This window comes from Malania oleifera, chromosome 9 (genome assembly GCF_029873635.1).
Source record: "Malania oleifera isolate guangnan ecotype guangnan chromosome 9, ASM2987363v1, whole genome shotgun sequence".
In the NCBI taxonomy this organism is placed as follows: domain Eukaryota; kingdom Viridiplantae; phylum Streptophyta; class Magnoliopsida; order Santalales; family Ximeniaceae; genus Malania; species Malania oleifera.
The window spans coordinates 88,450,330-88,472,506 of record NC_080425.1 but is presented as its reverse complement, the minus strand read 5'-3'; the positions used below and the strand labels follow the sequence as shown (position 1 = coordinate 88,472,506).

Genomic DNA, 22,177 nt, shown 5'->3' with positions numbered 1-22,177 from the left:
ACTGTTAAAACATGATTAACATTTTGTTAATGGATCAGTTAGGATTTTCCCTTACTTCTCAAGTGTAGGAGGATGAATCCAAGAAAAATTTGCAATGTAAGAAAAAGAAGATCAGCGAGAAAGTAGTCATTTAATGTTATATAAATTCTTAATTTTATTGTTATCTTTAGGCCATAAATTATTTCAAAAATTGAGCTGTTAGGAATTGGGTCCTAGTCCAACCATGTATATCAAGCTATCCAAGCTATCCAGCATGGAAACATTCCCACTGACTTGCATCCTTTCCTGTAGATGGAGAGGTGAAGTGCACAAATATAAATACACTAAATAGAATGAAGTGTACTATAACAAACAAATTGTCAAACTAAATTATTGTTTTGCATGTTCGTTCTTAGGAACTTAAACAACTTTGTTTTTGTATTTGTTTGTTTGTTGTTGTTGTTGTTTTTTTTTTCTAAAGTGTACACTTAAAAAAAAATAATGGCACTAATATTACTTTTGGCATGGTGGATTCCTTATATTGAGTTAAAGGACCCAGGAGTCAAACTCCTTCCCCACCCCCCCCAAAAAAAAAAAAAATCCCCCACTTTTCTGCTGAAAATAGCATATCAAAGTGGTTAATCTTGGTTTTGTTTGCTCTAATGTAAGCTAGATTTTTTGAAGATGGGAAGAGAAGGTCAACTTGTGCTAGTCCCATATTGCTTTTGCTCAAAATCTAGTGGATGTTTTGTTTTGTTGGAAGATGAAAGAGAGAGGATGTCCTTAATTTCACTTTTTGAATATGGTTCTTTTTTGTATCTATTTATTGTCAATAAATAAAAGCACTATTTGGTTTTTGATAAAAAGGTGATTCTATCAAAGTAGACCATCTATATTTCTTTACTTTTTGCAAGATGCAGATGCTACTTTTCAGTTCACAGCCTTGTGGGACCAAGTGTAGCTTCTTCTTTTTTGGCAAGGGCTTTTTGAGACTTAGCTTTAGTCCCGGTGCACTTCTAGCTCTTCTAACCTTGGATCTTGGAGGATGTGTGTGATAATAGAGTAATCAATAAGATCACCATTAGGTATAAGCTTCCTATCCCTAGACTTGAGGATATGCTTGATGTGCTAGTTGGTACTCTAAGGTTGATTTTGTTTTGTGCTAACCTCCTAAAGTGCTGCCTTTTTTATATTCTTGTGTGCTCTTTCTTGGTTTTGTGGTCTTGCGCGAGGAATAGCCATTGATCTTCTTAGGGCCATTAGGGAGTGTTCTAAGCTTAGGACTATTTCTAAGGTTCGTAGCTGTTGCTGCCTGAGAATCGAACGATCTTAGGGAATTGCTCCTTGATCACGATTACCTGAAAGAGAAAAACAAGGATGGCTTGGAGGACCCAAGGTGTCTCCCGAGGGATCACTCCGATGCCTAAGTATGGGACTATTGAGAGGTTTTGAATTGCAATAGTAGAAAGAATGAGTATGAGTGAGATGCTTACCTCTTCTCCAAGTCCCTTTTCTCCAAGTCCCTTTTTGTACTGGTGAAGGGTGATCAATAATTGACGATCATTATTGTGCTGGTTGATTAATCCAGCATTAGTGAAGATATGATTAATCTAGCGTTATTGAAGATCATTATTGTGTTGAATTATTGTGCTAGTTCATTAATCCAACATTATTAAAGATATGATTAATCTAGCATTATTGAAGATCATTATTGTGGTGAATAATTGTGCTGGTTGATTAATCCAGCATTATTGAAGATATTTTGAGGTATATTAGTAGCTTTCATGGCTAAGCTACTTTCTATGATTCATGTGGCATTCTGGCACCGTTATGACACCTATTACTAATTATCTGAAAAAAAGGGAGTTTCATTGGGGCCCCTTTAGCTGCTAGTGCTTTTAGATAGATTAAATAAAAGATGCTTAGACATCCAGATACTAGTAGAGTCTTTGAGGTTTCTTGTGATGCCTTTGGGATAGGTACAAGTGGAGTCCTAAGTCAAGAGGTGCACCCTATATCATTTTTTCAGTGAAAAATTCTTAGATGCTAAAGACATATAGCACATGCGATGAAGAGCTCTATGTTGTGTTGAGTCTTTCCAGCATTGGAGATATTATTTGTTACCTTAGGAGTTTGTACACTTTTTTTGACTACCCTACTTTGCGATATCTAAATATCTCTATTTTGTAGTGAGATCCCTCCAACGTTGGAGACATTATTTGTTATCCCATGAGTTTGTACTTTTTTTTTTTACTGTGTTTCTTTGTGATATCTGAGTTCACAAATGAAGTTAATTGCTAAGCATGCCAATTGGGTAGATTTTTTTAGGGCAAAAGACACTAATCTCCGCTGAGGTTTTAAAAATTCCAAGGACCTCCCCCGAGGTTTCAAGAATTCTAGGGATCCATCCTGATGTTTGCCAAAAAGACAGAAACCCACCCTTGTATTTTACCAAGAGAAAAATCTTTTGAAAAGTGGTTTGTGTCTTTTTTGACAAATCTCATAGGCAATCTATTGCATTTTTGAAAACTTAGGAGAGGTCAATAGGAGTTTTGAAACCTCAGGAGAGATTCCTATATTTTTGCCAAACCTTAGGGGAGGTCACTGTCTTTTGCTTTTTTTTTTTTTGTTTTTGTTTTTGTTTTTGTTTTGTTTATGTATAATGAGTATACCTTTGTTGTAGAGCATTGTTCTAGTGTTGAGAATAATAAGGTAGTCAATGGCCTCATCAGAGTAGTAGTCTTCTTTATATCATGAGAGTCAAGGTCATTGGGTTTCAGGAGGTGAGTAAGGGCCATCTTAGAGGATTTGTAAATTTTATCATCCATGAGGGTTACCTGTTGAGGGTACTAGATTATGCATTTTTGATACTTCTTTTAGAAATATTTTAGTTTGGGAGTTGAAGGTTGGTTAGATGGTCACTGGGAAGGGATAAAACCATTGCATTAGTTGAGGTAGGTGAAACTAGTGGCTATAGAAAGGGATGTTGCTAGGGAAGGGCCTTAATGCCATAACTTCCATACTTGTTAGCCAAATCTAGAAGACAAAGCAATGGTCTTTTTAACCCTTTTCTATTGTGGCATATACCTTGGAAAGAACTAAGTAGGGATTTTGTTCTTGGATTGCCTAAAACAAGAAGGGGAGCTTAGGCACAACCATGGTCTTAAATTTCCACAAAATTGTCGAAATTTCTGTCTAAATTTCCGATTTCCGTCACCCTCGAAATCGAAATGGCAGTCGATATCCGTCTTGCATAATTTCCAGTTGAAATCTCAACAAATAATCCAAAATTTATCGAAACCTCGAAATTTTAGCGAAATTTGTCGAAATTTTAACTATGCAATGAAATTTTGTCGAAATTCAAACGAGAGATTCAAGAGTGAAGTGAAATTTCTCTTTTAATTTATTTTATTGAAACAAAAGGTTATAACAAGTGTTTTTGAAATTATATGAAAAAATAAACTTATAGTAATATTTTATTTAACCATTCATGTCTAAATTATCAATATTTGTATAATAAATAATTTTTAAATGATTTATGAATTTCATTTGCATTAACTGAATATGTTTAATGTACATTATCTTATAAGCATGTTTGATACACATACTATTTTATGACTTTTCCACTTCATACAAAACATAGATGTATTTAATTTGTAATATATTAGTCTTAAAACTTATATTGTTATGTTTGCTAACCATTTCTAAAGTTTCACAAATAATTTCATGTTTTACTACTAGTTTCTATTATTTTTTCAAATCAAAATCGAAATTGACATCAAATCAAAATTTCTGTTGAAATTTCCGTATTTTTGGAGTTTCAAAATTTGAGTTGAAATCGAAATTTAAGACCTTGGGCGCAACAGTAAGGTTGTCGCTGTGTGACTTGGAGATCACGAGTTCGAGGTATGGAAACAACCTCTTGCAAAAATGCAAGGTAAGACTGCATACTATAGACCTGTTGTGGTCCTCCCCTTCACTAGACTTCGCATACGCAGGAGCTTTGTGCTCCGGGCTGCCCTTTTTTAAATGCCTAGTACAGCCTAAGGACATGATTCCAAATTTTTTGTTGTTGATAGGCTTCCAAGATGACACATTTTATCTCATGTAATATGACTTTTGACGCCTCTTACGGGGCTAAATTGTTCTTTAAAGAGGTAGTCAAATTGTGTGGTTCAACTTCCATACTGTCTGATAAGGATATCAATTTCTCTAGTTACTTCTGGAGGACACTTAGAATTTAGAAAATGTGTCGGATTCACTTGATGTTTTCTTCCTCATGCCACCCCAAACTAGAGGCTTTGAATTGTAGTCTTGGTGAGCTATGCAGGTGAGTAGTGAGAGAAAAACAGGGAACTTTGTGTTACCTACTAATGAGTTCACTTGTAGTAATTATGTGAATAGGTCCATGTGTAAGAGTCCTTTTTGTATTCTGTTACAAATAATGTGCACTTACGGATTCACTGATATTGCCCCTTCGCAACTAGATGCCCATATCTCAAAGCCTACCAAGTCCTTTGTTCATCATAACCATGAGTTTCATGCCGAGGTTAGGCAAAAACTTGCCATGAGAAGTATGTATTATAAATGGGCATCATAGAGCTAGAGAACTTAATGCGGGTGATAGTGTCATGGTTCACATCTGACCTGAATGCTAACCTGGAAACTCATTTAGAAAGCTCCATGCGCGTGCCATTGGCCTGTTCTCCATCCTTAAGAAACTTGGACCTAGTTTATAGTTACTTGATTTGCCTACTCATATGACCATTATCTAATGTGGAGGATTTGACACCTTACTGAGGCACCTTTGAGCCTCCTGCTTCGTCATTTCTCCACCACAAGACAAAATGAGTCTATCCTGGATGATGAGTTGTGACATCTCCTCAGGTTGATTTTCGAACACATTTGGTTCGAAGGAGAGGTCTTTCTTCAAATGTTACATGGCTTACTGGGGATGCTGTTCACAAGAGTGTTTCTGAGCTTACACTTAACATTTTCCAGAATTGAGTTCCTTTCAGCCTGGATAGAATGATAGTGGACTGCCTTTATCATTTCAGCCCCCCATTCGGCACATTTATTTTTTAGTTGTAGATTTAGGAAATTATGTTTGTATTAAACTAAACTTGTGTAATTTCCACTTATATTGAGGTTTTTACGCAAATTTGTGTTTTAATTAGTTGTTGGTATATTGGCTTATAAATCTTTTGAGACAGTTACCATTTTGAATTCAAATTTCCAGACTGTCCTCTTTTTCGTCCTTCTTCTTCCTTCCTCCTCCCTCTTCCTCTTATCCTTCTGTTCTCTCTATATTGTGTTCAAATTCTCGTCTCTATTCTGTTTTTCTCTCTTTGCACCGTCTCTCTTTTCTGTCCAGCAGTTCCTCTTATTTTCCTCCCTTTCTCTTCTTTCTATTTCTCTCTCTCTTTCTGATTTGGGTTCCTGTTCTACATCGCTTGTTGAATTGATAATCAAATCTAGTGTTCATGCTTCAGCATCTATCAGTTGAACAGCTCCAGTTGGGGAGTTAGTGACAGGTTATTAAACCAATGGTCTACAGCCTCAGTCACTGAATATTAAAGGAATTCCAAAAGGCGTTGTGATGTAGGACAAGAAGCAAGACCTTGGGAAGATCCATGTTGGAGACTACTTTAGAAGAATTGGATTGATAATTGATGGTTTAATTGGTAGTTTATTATGTGTTTAGTTTAATTAGTATAGTGTTATATGTATTTGGGGGCTTGTTTGTAATTTTTGTGCAAAGTAAGGGTATATTTGTAAAGTAATGTAGTTTTAGGGGTTTATGTGTAATTTCATGTAAACAGGCTTTCTTATAAATAGTGTGTGAAAACCATGTTTGTAGTTAGTTGTTGATGAATTTGAATTGAATTGAACCTAAATCCATGATGCAGGGGCAGCATCAAGGTTCTACAGCCATGGAGAAATTTGAAGAGATGAAGGCGATGGGAGGAGAGAGGAGATACCAAGGGGAAACTCACGTTCAATTCAATTCAAATTCATCAACAGCTAACTACAACATGACTTTCACACACTATTTATAAGGAAGCCTCTTTACATGAAATTACACATAAACCCCTAAAACTACATTACATTTCAAATATACCCCTACTTTACACAAATACTACAAACAAGCCCCTAGATACACATAATACTGTACTAATTAAACTAAGTACATAGTAAACTACTAATTAAACCCAAAAATTATCAATCCAATTCTTCTTTAAGTAGTCTCCAACATGGATCTTCCCAAGGTCTTGCTTCTTGTCCCACATCAAGTTGTCTCTTCCTGACTATGGAATTCCACATTGCTGCAGCTTTTAGCAACTAGAGAATTCTCCAGTTACATGAGTTTACTAGGGCAGAGGGGCAATCTCACATTGCTTCAAAGGCTTCAACTTGATGGATGCCCCAAATTAAAATTACTGCCAGATGGGATGTGTTCCCTGACCATGGGATGAACAAAGTTGAATTGGGATTTCCCATGTTCTCACTGGAAAGATGCAAAAACGGAGATGAAGGAGTATTGGCCTACGATCTCTCAGATCCCAAAGTTCAGAGTCTTCAACCTTTGTTACAATAAGGTTATGCATCCTCTTCTCTTCTCTCTTTTTTTTTTTTCTTTTTTCTGTCTTGTCAATTCCTTAACTAATACTAATAATATCTCACATTGCTTCAAAGGCTTCAACTTGATGGATACCCCAAATTAAAATTACTGCCAGATGGGTTGTGTTTTCTGACCATGGGATGAACAAAGTTGAATCAGGATTTCCCATGCTCTCACTTACTGGAAAGATGCAAAAACAGAAACGAAGGAGTATTGGCATATATCTCTCAGATCCCACTGTTCACTGTCTTCAACCTTTGCTACAAGAAGGTATATGCATCCTTTTTTTTTCCTTGTGGATTCCTTAACTAATACTAATAATATTTCTGAACTAAGGGAAATTCTTCATCAGTTCTTGTTATACATAAGGATCTGAAGGAAATTGTGGCAGGAATTAATTCATAATGTATCTTACTTTTCTGCTACAAATTTAAGCCTAAAACTGATATTATGGGAACAAATTTGAGTTTACTGAATTAATCTTCTCAAAGATGAGGGCAAGATTGCCTTTTCCTTTGGAGGTTTGAGTTCAGGAAAACTAGAAAATATAATTATAAGCAGAAGTATACAGTTAATTTTTGGTATGCTAGAGTGAGATTCTTTGGATTCATACTCTTTAGTCTTACTCTTTTCTTATGTATTGTGATGTCATCTGTTCTGGAATTTCTGGTTACTAAGACAATATTTAAACATTGACATGTACATGGTAGCTAGTTTTAATTAGAGATAACTTGCCTTTGAAAAATATAATGCTTAAACCCAAGATAATGTGGCGGGAAACATGTCATGAAATGAATTGTTTGTATGTTTGGTATGGCTTATAGGAAACAAGAGATCATTGTGATCAGCCCAGCAGTGATTGATATTTTTTAAGCCTTCGGTGGTTATTTGAGTTTTCAAATAGAGATCAATCAAAGACAAACTCTCCCCTGTGATGCAAGACGCACCAAGATAATCAATTCCTTTTTGTAAAATAATTTTGCTTAGCAGTACCTTTCAGAAACAAGTGTTGCTTGCATGTTTGACAGAAAAAAATAGAGGGTGTCCCTGAGCCATAAAGCCCCTCGCTTTGCCAGTGTAAGGGGAGGGTCGTCACAATGTACACAGCCTTACCCCTACTCTTTTGTAGAGAGGCTGTTTCCTTGGACTTGAACCCATGACCAACCGGTCACAAAGGAGCAGCCTTACTGTTTGGTAACTTAGGTTGGGCTGGCCACCTGTGTGTGTGTGTGTGCATGCTTGAGTATGTGTGTGTATGTGTTGTTACTGCTGTTATGATGAGTATTGTTGATAATGGGTCCATTGAAGGTTGAATGTTTCTGGTATCTAGACTCTGTAGGATTCAGTGTTATCATGCACGTTTGTGGTTAAAATTTTCATCAAGAATAATTTTCCATTTCCATAATTAACTATTGTGCTTCAGTGAAATAGCATAAAAGGGCGCCTCCAGGCCACAAGGCTCCCCCCTTTGCGAGGGTAGGGGAGGGCCCTTACGATATACGCAGCCTTATTCCTACTTTTATGCAGGGTGGCTGTTGGAGTTAAACCTGTGACCAACTGGTCACAAAAGAGTAACCATATTGTTTATCTAAGGCCTGCCCTAAAAAAAGTTAAAAAAAAAAAAAAAGTTTTAATATAATTAGTTGTCTCTTTGATATAGAATCTTTGCAAAGTAAATAATTATCTGTTCCTCCTATCTGCTTTGTAAATTTGACTTATTGCTTCTTTCCTTTCGGAATACTAGTGTGTTGGAGAGATGGATTGATATATAGCTAGAGATTGAAAAACTTCTCTTTTTTTGGTTCAGTTAGTTTTGTGAACCTCAACACAGATTTTAAGTCTTTTTTTAGTATGTTCAATTTACGTAGACCAAAGAATAAGCTGCCAGTCTGGATTTGCTGTAATTCTTAGCACTGCTTTGAGATTCACTAGATTTGTTCATTAAAATTAATTATTGATAACTTACTTGTGGCATCCCGTGGGTTTGGTGCCCCATCGGGGGGTCTGAAGGGCTTGTCGATGGCAGGAGTTCTCATGTAAATCTAAAAAAAATAAAAAAATAAAAATGGGAAACGTCCATATACATACATAAAGCAAATGGGCACTTCATTCAATAGTTTTGTGTTTTAATTTTTTATTCTAATAATAATATAATATAATAATAGTAAATTTTATAATATATATAAATATATTTTTTTTAAAAATTGCTTACAAATATTTTAAGATGTTGAAAAACTATTGGACATAAAAAAAAAAAAAATATAACTAGTGATGAGTTGGTCATAGAATATTTATGATATATTTAAAAGTTAAGAAATAAAGTGTTAAACTGCAAATAAGGATATAATATAAAGTTATAAATGAGTATTAACTACTTTAAAATTTTTAAAGGTCGATTGCTCAATCAACCTTTAAAACAATTTGTCAATTTGATCGATCAAAATTTTATTTAAATTATTCCAGTCATTCATCTTTATTTCTGATTTTTGGTACATGCTTGGCTTCTCTTTTCTTCCCTTGCAGGCTTAAAATTGTAGATTTAAAGATTGCTGGTCTACCTCTTGCTCTTTTTCTTTTAATTGTATTTTTTTTTTTGTGTAAAATTTGTTTCCCTATATTTTCCTTTTCCCCGAATTTCTCTCTCTATATTATATTTTTTTGTATTTTTTTTCATGAAGAAAATAAAATGCTGTTTATTTTGGGTGTCTACAAGTAGTATTTGGTATAGAGGGAAAATATAAAGGAAATTGAATTTCCTTTTTATTTTAATTTCTTTTCCTTTTTTCAACCAAAATCCTTCATCCAAATAGGTCCTTAAAGTAATGTTAAAACAAATAAATTTCAAATATGAATCATGCATCCATACTGACTGATTTGGATCAAGGATTTTGTTTAGGAAAAGAAAGATAAAAAAATAAAAATAAGGAGATTTATTTTTCACTATATTTTCTCTTTATGTCAAATTCTGTTTAAAATTAAAAAATTGTTCTAATATGATTAAAAATTAAGAAAAAACTAAATTTCATAGTGCATTATAGAAGTTTGAGGGTTAAATAAATGTACAAAAAAATAATAATAATGAGATCAGGAAATTATAAGTATAATGATGTAAAATAATAATGATTTAAAATTTGAATAAAATGTTGATTCAATATTGTTCACTAAAATAAGCTCACATAAAATTTATTTTTTTCAATTGATTGTCTATAATGGAATTTGTATTGTACAAAAGAAAAGAGATAGCTCATCTTTATTCTTTATTTTTTTTAAAAAAATTTGAATTTATTAACACAAAAGTATTAAAATTTAACCGCATAAATCTTTGCAATGTTAGCATTAGGAAGATTACATTTTGACAGTTGTGTTTAAAGTGAAGTGGGGGTTATTATTTACTGTTGAGGGAATCTTTTAAGCTTTCAAATAAAGATGTTAATTATGGCATTACCCCCCTTTTTCTTTCTTGACAAATGAAACGGAGACAAAGTCTTCAATTCTTTCCCTTTCCTCCTCTTCCAAAGGGAGATGCAAGGCATCTTCCCCCACCTGACCTGAAGATGAAAGGCAGCTTCCCCCACCTGACCTGAAGATGCAAGGTAGTTTCCCCCACCTCACCCTTATCTTTGAATAACATTTGAAAGGAAGATGCAAGCCTTAGTTGGGCGATCCTGCTACTCTATTTCCTCATAAATCTGCTCCATTTTTCTCACAGCTTTTTTTAAGAAGTGTATCAAAACCTCCTCTGCAAAAGAATTACAATTACCAGGTCAGTCTAATACCAACTCTGCATATTTATAAAAATTCTGGTTGGCATATTAAATATCTCTTTTGTCAGTGTTTTTTGTTTCATGGATTTTGTCTATTTGTTGATTATTTTGTGTTTTGTGTTCTTGTTCTTTCATTTTTTGCGCGTAATTTTCGTTGAAGATTTGGATTAAGTGCATAATTTTTGCTCTTTCTCCAAGGAATTATTTATCCTTCCGTTGTAAGAGTAAGATTACTCATATGAAATACAAAGAGATATTTGAGGAAAAAAAGGTTATAGTTATTTCTTATGTTTTTTTTTTTTTACTATTCTATCCAATATAGAATAGAAAAGGATTAGACATATTCTAGTGGTGAAATTTAAAAATATTTCTTGTTATGGATTCATAAATAGTTTTACTTTTATGGTAATAATATATATAAATTTCTGTATTTTCTATTCTACTAACAAAATTGGGCATTTAACAAACCAATATAATCAAAATTTTCTAGGAAATTAATAATACAAGGTACTTTATATAATTTTTAAAAGAAATATATTTTTTTATAATTACTTACTTTGATATCTAGAAAATAAATTATGAGACTATATTACTAATTTTTAAAAAATATCTTACTTTTTTAGAATTTCAAATATATTTTATATAACATTATTTCAAATAGTCTCAATCTCTCCATCTTGACTACAATTCAGAGAGCTACATAACCTCAAATCACATTTAGATTGGAGCCTTCACAAATTGTAGAACATATATCCATTAATGGATGAAGCAATTTCGAAAGATTAAGCTATTTGTGTTTGCAAATTGATTTGCGCTATTGATATTTTATATATTTATTTATTTTCTAAAATATTTGGTTTTACTTTTAAAGATAAAGATATTTTTATACTCAAATTAATTTGTAATATATAATATGGAAATTTATCGATACTAGCAATATTTGGTTTTGCTTTTCAAAGACAAGGATATTTTTGTCCAAAAATAATATAAACAATTTTTGTGTGTGTATATATATATATATATATAAATATAATATGTCACATGTTTTGCACATGTGAAAATCAATTAACATTATGCATTGTTGGTTAGGTGAAAATCATGATGAGATGAATGACACTCGACACATGATGAGTACTACTTTTTTCCTTTCTTTATTTTCAAAAAATAAAGATGTAAAGCCATCATATTCTCCTTTTCTTTTTACCAAACAACATATACTTTGAATATATATTTTGATGAGATCAAAGGCATTTAAGGCACACTAAATAAGCATCGTTTCTTTTTCTTTCTTTTCAAATTAGAGAAAGAGAGGGGAGCTCCCAAAATTCGATTTTGTATTATTTAATTTTGATGATTTTTTGCTCTCAACATTACATTATACCCCTTTCATTTATTTACTTTTTACTTTCTTAATAAATAAAAATTCAAAATTATTAATTTTTAATTTCAAGAAAAGTGCAGTGGTGTTTAGGCGTATATTTGATTTGATCTCAAAGTAATATGCATGTGTTTATATATACACACACACACATTCAAAGATTATATAGCTTGTGCGAATGCATAGCACATGATTGCTAGGGAATAACATTGTGTTAATATTTTAATAATTCTTGATAATTATATAGCAAAATTAAAGTATGAATACTTAAAAGTTATTTATAAAAATTAAATTTTTTTACGACTATAAAATACATAAATGTAGACATAAATGATCAATTAAAATTATGTAGAATATAGAATTTTAATATTTGCATAAAAATATAAATAATAATTTTAATAAATACATTTTATATTTCATTTTGCTTAAAAATTAAATATGATTTCTTTCAATAAAAATATTAAAATTTTTGTTGTAATTCTGAATTATCATCTTCTACTTCAAATATTTATAATTAACACTTTTTGTTTACTTAATGATAATTAATAGATTTCTAAAATTCAAATAAGTTAATAAGATATATAATAGTTTATCCAAGTGATACTAGACACTTTATAATAATTTTAGAATAATTAGAAGAATTATCTATTTTATTTTAAGATGCATAATTTAATTATATATTCTTTATAAAACCATTATTTTATGTCATTTTTTTGTTCAACTCTTAACATATTTTAATACAATTTTAACTGTAAATTATCAATTTTTATTGAAATGAAATATTTTTGAGAATTCTTTATCTTATGATTAAAAGATAATAATATTTTTGTTTATGAAATAATTCACGCCACTTGTATTTTTTTATATCATATATATTTATAACCCATTTTACTTCGTTCTTTAACCAGGTGAACTTTTTTTCTTTAGTTTCATATATTTAACTCATCTAGAAAAAAATGTATAAATATATTTTTATACAATTTTGATTGAATATATATAATATGTCACATGTTTTGCGTGTGATTGTCTGTGAATAATTCTTTCAAAATTATTTTTATAATTTTTAATAATTTTTACATAAATTTTAAAAATAAATTGATGATATATTGTCATAATTTAGTTTACAAATATTAAAATAAAAAATATTTAAAATTATTTATATTGTTACTTTGATTAAAATTACAAAATAAAAACTTCAACATGAATATTATTATGACACAAGTAAACATGAAGGCATAAAAAGTGTTTTAAACAATAACATATGAAATATTTTAATTAAAATTATAAGAAATATTGAATTTTAATACAGACATAAAATTATAGTTAAAATTATTAAAAATCCATGGTGACATCTTCATCCACTATTCTTGTGGATTTTTGATTCTCCAAATTGAAAACTATAATATAAATATATACTTTTATATTTAACAAAAATTGAGTTACCTCTAGTAAATAAAATTATAATTTAGATATTATTTGTGATTTTTTTTTACAAAATTGTGATTTTTTTTTATAACACCATTGATTTAAGTGTTTTGGTCTTTTCAAAGTCACTTAAGCTTCTTTGCTTTCATAAACACTGAATTGTTGGGGTCTTTTTACTTTTACTTGTTTTGTAGATGAAGCCCAATAACACTACTTGATGTTAATTTGCATAAGATAATAGAGATGATAATGGTCACAATCTTTTTCAAATCGAAATTTATTAATTTATTGGTCTTCTCCTCTCAGCTTGGATATCACTTTTATCACTTGGACTGCTGCTCCATCTCAAAGTAATCTTCACACAAAATCATCACCGATGGCTGAAGCAATTTTGTTCTGTTTGGCCGAGACTCTCCTCCAAAAATTGGGTTCTAGTGCTTTTAATGAGATTGGATTGGCATGGGCTATCAAAGACGAAGTTCAAAAACTCAATACCACAGTTTCCATAATCAAGGATGTGCTTTTGGATGCGGAGGAGCAAAGTAGCCATAACTGCAAGATCACAACTTGGCTTTGAGAGCTTCAAGATGTAGTTTACGATGCAGAAGATTTGCTCGACGATTTCTCTACCACAGCTTTGCAACTAAAGGTGATAACCCAAAAGAAACTCACGAGAAAACTGCACCTTTTCTTTTCGAGCTACAATTCGATTGTGTTTGGTCTGAAGATGGGTCATAGGATTAAGGCTATTAGGGAGAGATTGGATGAACATGCAAAGCTTAAGAAACAATTCAACTTAACTGCTCAACCCAGAGTCTAGACTACTTAAATTTAGGGAGAGGGAGCAAACTTTCCTCAAGAAAAAGTTATTGGGAGGAAAGATGACAAAAATAAAATAGCGGATCGTTTACTGGACAGCTATCCTGTTGCTGTTGGAGATAACTTTTCAGTCATTCCAATTGTTGGAATGGGGGGCCTAGGAAAGACTACTCTTGCTCAATATGTGTACAATGATGAGAAAATTGGAGAACATTTTGCGCTAAAAATGTGGATTTGTGTGTCAAATGATTTTAATATGAAGAGAATTGTTGAAAATATTTTAGAATCTGCAACTAAGAAGAAAACTGAGGGGGGCCTTCAGATGGATACACTGCAAGATTGCCTTCGGAAAGAAATTGGTGGTAAGAAATACTTGCTTGTTTTAGACGATGTGTGGAATGAGGATCATACATTGTGGGACAAACTAAAAGATTTGTTAAATGTATGTGCAAGTGGAAGTAAGATTATAGTAACAACTCGGAGCCATAGGGTTGCAGAAATCACAAGCCCGGTTGAACCATATGTTTTAGAAGGTCTTGATGAGCAGAGGTCCTGGGAATTGTTTAAGAAAATGGCATTCAAACCAGGAGAGGAGCCACAAAACCAAGTGGACATTGGAAAGGAGATTGTTAAAAGGTGTTCAGGTGTTCCTCTTGCCATACGGACTTTGGCAAGCTTATTGTACTCCCAAGATACCAAGTACTGGGAATCCATTATAAATAAAGAGTTTTCAAAAATAGCCCAAAAAGAAAATGATATTATACCTATCCTGAGATTTAGCTATGATGAGCTCCCGTCATATTTAAAGCACTGCTTTGCTTACTGCTCAGTATATCCCAAAGATTTTGAAATTGAGAAGCGAACCTTGATCCAACTTTGGATGGCAAACGGTTTTCTTCATTGATACCAAGTACTGGGAATCCATTAAAAATAAAGAGTTTTCAAAAATAGCCCAAAAAGAAAATGATATTATACCTATCCTGAGATTTAGCTATGATGAGCTCCCGTCATATTTAAAGCACTGCTTTGCTTACTGCTCAGTATATCCCAAAGATTTTGAAATTGAGAAGCGAACCTTGATCCAACTTTGGATGGCAAACGGTTTTCTTCATTCACAGGATGGAAAACAATGTGCAGAAGAAATTGGGGATCAGTATTTTACGGAGCTATTAAGGAGGTCCTTTTTTCAAGATGTACAAAGAGTTTTATGGTATGATGATATAGAGAGTTATAAAATGGATGATCTGATGCACGACCTTGCAGAATTGGTTGCTGGGGAAGGAATTTGTCGTGGGAGCTCAGAGGCAGCAAATATTACAGGAAAGACACGTCACCTGTCATTTCATTATGAGTTGGAAGGTTATTCGATGGAAATTCCATCTCCATTTTTCAATGCAGGTAAGTGGTTGAGAACGTGTCTTTTGCCATCCTCCATAAAAGTGAACGAAACATGTTTCCGAAAGATTATTTCGAGATTCAGGTGCCTACGCGTGTTGGATTTGCATATGCGGGGGATCGAAATGTTACCAGGTTCAATTGGGAAGTTGCAGCAACTAAGGTATCTTGACCTTTCTAGTAATTCCCGTATGAAACGACTCTCTGAATGTATTACCCGCCTGGTGAATTTACAGACGCTGAAGCTCACTTGGTCTGATGAACTCGAAGAATTGCCGAGGGATATTGAGAATTTAGTCAACTTGGTGCATCTTGATTTGGATTGGTGTTCTAGTTTGAGACGTATGCCGTGCAGAGTGGGGCAGTTGTCTTACCTTCGAACATTGAGTCGGTGCAACCACAAGCGGTGGACTCAGCGAGTTGAAAGGGTTAAATAATCTGGAAGGGGAGCTGGAGATTATACTTTTGAGAAGGATAAAAAGTACAGAAGCATCGGAAGCGAATTTGAAGGAGAAGCAACACCTTCGACGTATGGATGTAGTGTGGGAGGAAAGCAATGATGGGGAGGAGGATGATTATGAATCAATGATGGAAAGCTTCCAGCCGCCCCCGAATCTGAGATATTTGGGAATAACAGGGTACGGTGGGAGATGGTGGCCAAGTTGGATGATTAACGTGCACTCCCTGCTGTCAAATCTAGTTCATATTTGTTTGAATTTTTGTTTTGGGTGCCAGCATCTGCCATTTGGTCAGCTCCCTCATCTGAAAACTCTCTTGCTTACGAAAATAAGTTCAGTGGAGTACATGGAGGAGAGTAGGAAACTAGATTACTACAACTCATGGAGGAACACCTCGTCTAACAATGAGGATTTTTATAATTCTTCAGAAGAAAAATGCAATTTGGTGACAGAGGTACCATACTTCCCTGCCCTAGAAAAGCTTAATATCTGCAGAATGAGGAATTTGAAGGGATGGTGGAAGGGAGCAGTAGTACATGGAGGTATTGGCGGGAGGCAAACACAACAGCCCCAATTAATACCATTAATATCATTTCCCCGTCTCACTGAATTGAACATTCATGAGTGCCCTAGGCTATTGAGCTCGGGAGACGAGGAATGGTTCAGAGGCTTAACGTCTCTCAAGACGCTCTATTAAGGGACGTGATGGTCTCAAGGCTTTGCCTGTTCGAGGTATTAGACATCTAATTTCCCTGAAGGAGCTTGATATTTCAAATTGCATAGAGATGGAATTGTTAGATGATGATGGCAAGCAATGGGAGAACCTCAACAAAAGTCTCCGGGAAGTGAGAATTGAAGGAATTCCAAAGATGGTGCGTCTGCCTAGGTGGCTTCAGCATTGCACATCTCTGCGGGCTTTACGGATTGAAGAATGCAGGGGTTTGAGGAATTTACCAGAGTGGATGGGCAACCTCACTTCGCTTCAACAGCTTCGTCTATGGGAATGCCCCCAACTAGAATCACCGCCGGATGGGATGCGTTGCCTCACCTCTCTTCAAGAGTTGTGGATTGTCCGATGCCCACTTTTAAAGAAAAGATGCGAAAAAGAAACAGGGGAGGATTGGCCCAAGATCGCTCACGTCCCCTCAATTCTTATATGGTGACATGCACCCTCTTCCAAATTTGGATTGTTTCCTAATGGCCAAGCCAATAGGTATGTATATATGCGTTCCTCTATTTCCTTTTTATTTTTAATTAAATTGCTATCATATTTTTCTTCCTACTCCTCAGTAACCTTTAAAAGAAACAAGGAACTCCATCACATACCCTTCGCCTTTTCCTTCCTCTGGAAATTCTCAGCTTTTATTCCACTAATTTAGATTTATCTTTTCCTCTGCAGTTACTTCATTGATTATTGAATGAACTTCCCTCTTATCCATCATCTTTTGATGAGCATGTTACCTCGGAGGGGGAAACAGAAATAGGAAAAACCAGAGGTAATAATTTAATTGCTTTATTATTATTATCCTCATGCTGTCCCAATATGGTAACTTATATTAGAGATATTGGACTGTTTATATTCTCATGTATTCTTTTATATAATTAATTATTTATTTATTTTACATTTTTCCTTTTATGTTGCATAATTGAATTAAATTCTTTTTTCTGTCTTTATTATGTAGCACATTATGAATTATGGTGTGACATGTTAAACAAATGGTTAAATAATAGCTAGCTAGTAATTTATCTTATTAATTTATACAAGATATTATCCTATGTTAAAAAGTAAAGGCATATAGGTTGTTAGTTTGTTACAAGTAGTTATAGGATAGGTAAGTTTTTATAGATTTTTGCTTACGTCTATATTCTATCATTATTTGCACATGGAAGATTTAGGAAATAAAAATGTTGAAGTCCATGGTATAGGAATTTTTGTTTTACATGTATAATTTTATTCCTATTCATTTATAACATAAACAAAAATCTATTTACTTTCTATGTGCCCGCCCTTTCTAAATTATGTATAGAATCATTCTTTTAATTGAAGAATCACAATAATTTGTGTCTACTAGTGGATTTCAAAACCTTTGTGGCTTTTGCAATATTAGGAGAATATCTAATGCTGAAAGATGTAAATCAATTGCAAGCAACATCAAATCTTTTGCATCTTTTTAGGTTTCTGAAATTGTTCTTCTAAAAATAAGCATGTTTGCTTCAAGACAATAAGTTTAATAATTGCGTTCCATAATTTTATTATAATTTGGGCTTGAATTGTTTACGACTTGCAGGATCAATTTCTCATTGAGCATAAATGATCTTAGGATTATAAAATTTACTACAATTTCCTCTCTTCCCCCCTCCCCCGCACTTTTGGCAGAGCCACAACCCACTGCTTAACATTTGTTCAAATGAATTTACAATGCTTTTTTAGCAGTCGGTATTACTGTCCCGCTGGCAGTGGCTTTTTCCCGTATCTTACATGCAATTTGTACAATAGAATTGAATGCTAAGAGTGTAGCTTACATGATGATTAAATGAAAATTTTAAGTGCCTGATATCAGCTGTTAAAATTTAATGGCAATGTGATAATGCACACGCTCATGCACACACTTATAGAATACGCTTAGCTTTTGAATACTCTTTTTAGTATTTGTATAGATTTGAAAAGAAAAATGTTATAAAAAACTATGCAAACTTTTGCTCAAAGTGATAGTTAATATCATACTTTCATTTATAAAAAATATGGCCTTTAAATCAATTTCTTTTAAATCATAAATTGATAGTATTTGTAAATCAATTGCAAGCAACATCAAATCTTTTATGCAGAGTGGCTGTTGGAGTTAAACCTGGGACCAACTGGTCACAAAAGAGTAGCTATATTGTTTATCTAAGGCCTGCCCTAAAAAAAATAAAAAAAAAAAAGTTTTCATATAATTATTTGTCTCTTTGATATAGAATCTTTGCAAAGTAAATAATTATCTGCTCCTCCTATCTGCTTTGTAAATTTGACTTCTTCTTTCCTTTTGGAATACTAGTGTGTTGGAGAGATGGATTGATATAAAGCTAGAGATTGAATGACTTCTCTTTTTTTGGCTCAATTGTTTTGTGAACTTCAATTCAGATTTTAAGTCTTTTTTTAGTATGTTCAATTTATGTAGACCAAAGAATAAGCTGTCAGTCTGGATTTGCTGTAATTCTTAGCGCTGCTTTGAGATTCACTAGATTTGTTCATTAAAATTAATTATTGATAACTTACTTCTAGCATCCTGTGGGCTTGGTGCTGCATTGGGGGGTCCGAAGGACTTGTCGATGGCAGGAGTTCTCATGTAAATCTAAAAAATAAAAAAATAAAAAAATAAAAATGGGAAACGTCCATATATAGTAGTGATGAGTTGGTTATAGAATATTTATGATATATTTAAAAGTTAAGAAATAAAGTGTTAAATTGCAAATAAGGACAATATATAGTTAAAAATGAGTATTAACCCTTAACCTTCAATTTTATAAAGGTCGATTGCTCAATCAACCTTTAAAACAATTTATCTATTTGATCGACCAAATTTAATTTAAATTATTCCTGTAAATCATCTTTATTTTTGATTTTTGGCACATGCTTAGCTTCTCTTTTTTTCCCTCGCAGGTTTAAAATTGTAGATTTAAAGATTGCTGGCCCACCTCTTGCTCTTTTTCTTTTTATTGTATTTTTTCTTCTTTTTTTTAATGTAAAATTTGTTTCCCTATATTTTCCTTTTCCCCGAATTTCTCTCTATATTATATTTTTTTGTATTTTTTTTCATGAAGAAAATAAAATGCTGTTTATTTTGGGTGTCTACAAGTAGTATTTGGTATAGAGGGAAAATATAAAGGAAATTGAATTTCCTTTTTATTTTAATTTCTTTTCCTTTTTTCAACCAAAATCCTTCATCCAAATAGGTCCTTAAAGTAATGTTAAAACAAATAAATTTCAAATATGAATCATGCATCCATAATGACTGATTTGGATCAAGGATTTTGTTTAGGAAAAGAAAGATAAAAAAATAAAAATAAGGAGATTTATTTTTCACTATATTTTCTCTTTATGTCAAATTCTGTTTAAAATTAAAAAATTGTTCTAATATGATTAAAAATTAAGAAAAAACTAAATTTCATAGTGCATTATAGAAGTTTGAGGGTTAAATAAATGTACAAAATAATAATAATAATGAGATCAGGAAATTATAAGTATAATGATGTAAAATAATAATGATTTAAAATTTGAATAAAATGTTGATTCAATATTGTTCACTAAAATAAGCTCACATAAAATTTATTTTTTTCAATTGATTGTCTATAATGGAATTTGTATTGTACAAAAGAAAAGAGATACAACAACAACAATAACAAAACCAAGCCTTAGTCCCACTAAGTGGGGTTGGCTATATGAATCCTTTTCCGTTAATTTATGCGTTCATGGACCATTTCTTTTGATAGATTCAAAGATATTAAATCCGTACTCACTATCTCCTTCCAAGTTATTTTAGGTCTACCCCTACCCCTTCTACTGCCCCCCACAGTAACTAAGTCACTCTTCCTCATAGGTGCACTATAAGGCCTACGTTGCAAGTGTCCATACCATCTGAGTCGTCCCTCCCTTATCTTATCTTCTATAGGAGTTACACCTAACTTACCACGAATATGTTCATTTCTTAATTTATCTTTCAATGTTATACCACTCATCAATCTAAACATCCTCATCTCGGCAACTTTTATTTTTTGGATATTATGTTTCTTCGTCGCCCAACATTCTGATCCATATAGCATAGCTGGTCTTATAGCTGTCTTATAAAGCTTTCCTTTCAATTTTAAGGGTATTCTACGATCACATAGAACACTTGAAACACTTCTCCATTTTACTAAACCTGCTTTAACTCTATGCATTACATCATTTTCAATTTCTCCTTCAGCTTGCATAATAGATCCAAGGTATCGAAATCTACAAGTGCTATTTATTTCTTCATCATTAAGTTTAACTTTGTCTCCAATATTCCTTCTATCATTACTAAAATTACATTTCATATATTTTGTTTTATTTCTACTTATCTTAAAGCCTCTAAATTCTAAAGCTTCTCTCCATAATTCTAACTCAGCTTCTACTCCATCCCTAGTTTCGTCAATTAATACAATATCATCTGCAACAACATACACCATGGAACCTCCTTTTGAATACTCTTAGTCAATTGGTCCATTACTAAAGCAAAAAGATAAGGACTCAAAGCAGATCCTTGATGTGCACCTATGGTAATTGGAAATTCTCTAGTTTCTCCATCTATAGTCTTTACACTAGTCATTACTCCATCGTACATATCCTTAATGACATCGGTATACTAACATACACCCTTTTTTTCTAAAACCCACCATAGAACTTCCGTAGGTATCCTATCATATGCTTTCTCAAGGTCAATAAATATTATATGCAAGTCCCTTTTCTTTTTCTTAAACTTTTTCATTAATCTTCTTAAAAGATAAATAGTTTCTGTGGTAGATCTCCCAAGCATAAAACCAAATTGATTTTCTGAGATCTTCGTTTCTAACCTTAATCTTTGTTCAACTACTCTTTCCTCCATTCATCTGGCATTTTCTTAGTTTTTACAATTGTATTAAATAAATTAGTTAACCATATAATTCCGTTATCACCCAAGCATTTTCAAACTTCAATTGGGATGTTATCTGGTCCCATAATTTTCCCATTTTTTATCTTTTTTAGTGCAAACTTAACTTCGTTAACTCTAATTTTGCGAATAAATCTTATATTTTTAGTCTTTTTCTCATTTGACAATTCTAAATTTAAGCCTTCTATTTGGTTTTCGTTAAACAACTTACTAAAGTAACTTCGCCATCTTTCTTTAATATCTTCGTCCTTAACCAAGACAATATCATCCTCATACATTTTACATTTCCTAGATCCTTGTTCTTCCTTTCTCTAACTTTAACAAGTTTAAATATATTTTTTTCCCCTTCTTTTGTATCTAATCTATCATACAAACTATTAAATGATCTATATTTAGCTTCACTAACGACCCTTTTTGCATCTTTTCTTGCCTCCTTATATTTTTCAAAGTTATCTCTGTTTCTACATTTTTGCCACGTTTTATACTAAATTCTTTTTGTCTTTATGATTTTTTGTACATCTTTATCCCACCACCAACTTTCTTTGCTATTTAAGAATCTTCCCCTTGATTCGCCTAAAATCTTTTTTGCTATCTTTTTAATAGAGTTAGCTAATCTATTCCAAAGAGTATTTGAATCTATCCCATCCTTTAAGGTCCAATCCCCATCTTTGATCATTTTATCTTTAAAT

The 22,177-nt window shown here is 32.7% G+C and overlaps 1 protein-coding gene and 1 pseudogene across 1 annotated transcript in view; both read left to right on the top strand.

Moving 5' to 3' along the window:
• LOC131163630 (transcription termination factor MTERF5, chloroplastic-like) overlaps positions 1 to 6,350 on the top strand; it is a 28,404-nt gene extending 22,054 nt beyond the window's left edge. Inside the window, exon 4 of the mRNA XM_058120250.1 lies at positions 5,889 to 6,350. The gene's annotated coding sequence lies outside the window, so the exon portion shown is untranslated. The remainder of the gene's footprint in view (positions 1 to 5,888) is intronic.
• A 7,194-nt stretch (positions 6,351 to 13,544) lies between these two features.
• Positions 13,545 to 19,629, top strand: LOC131163562 (disease resistance protein RGA2-like; annotated as a pseudogene).
• The last annotated feature ends 2,548 nt before the right edge of the window (positions 19,630 to 22,177 follow it).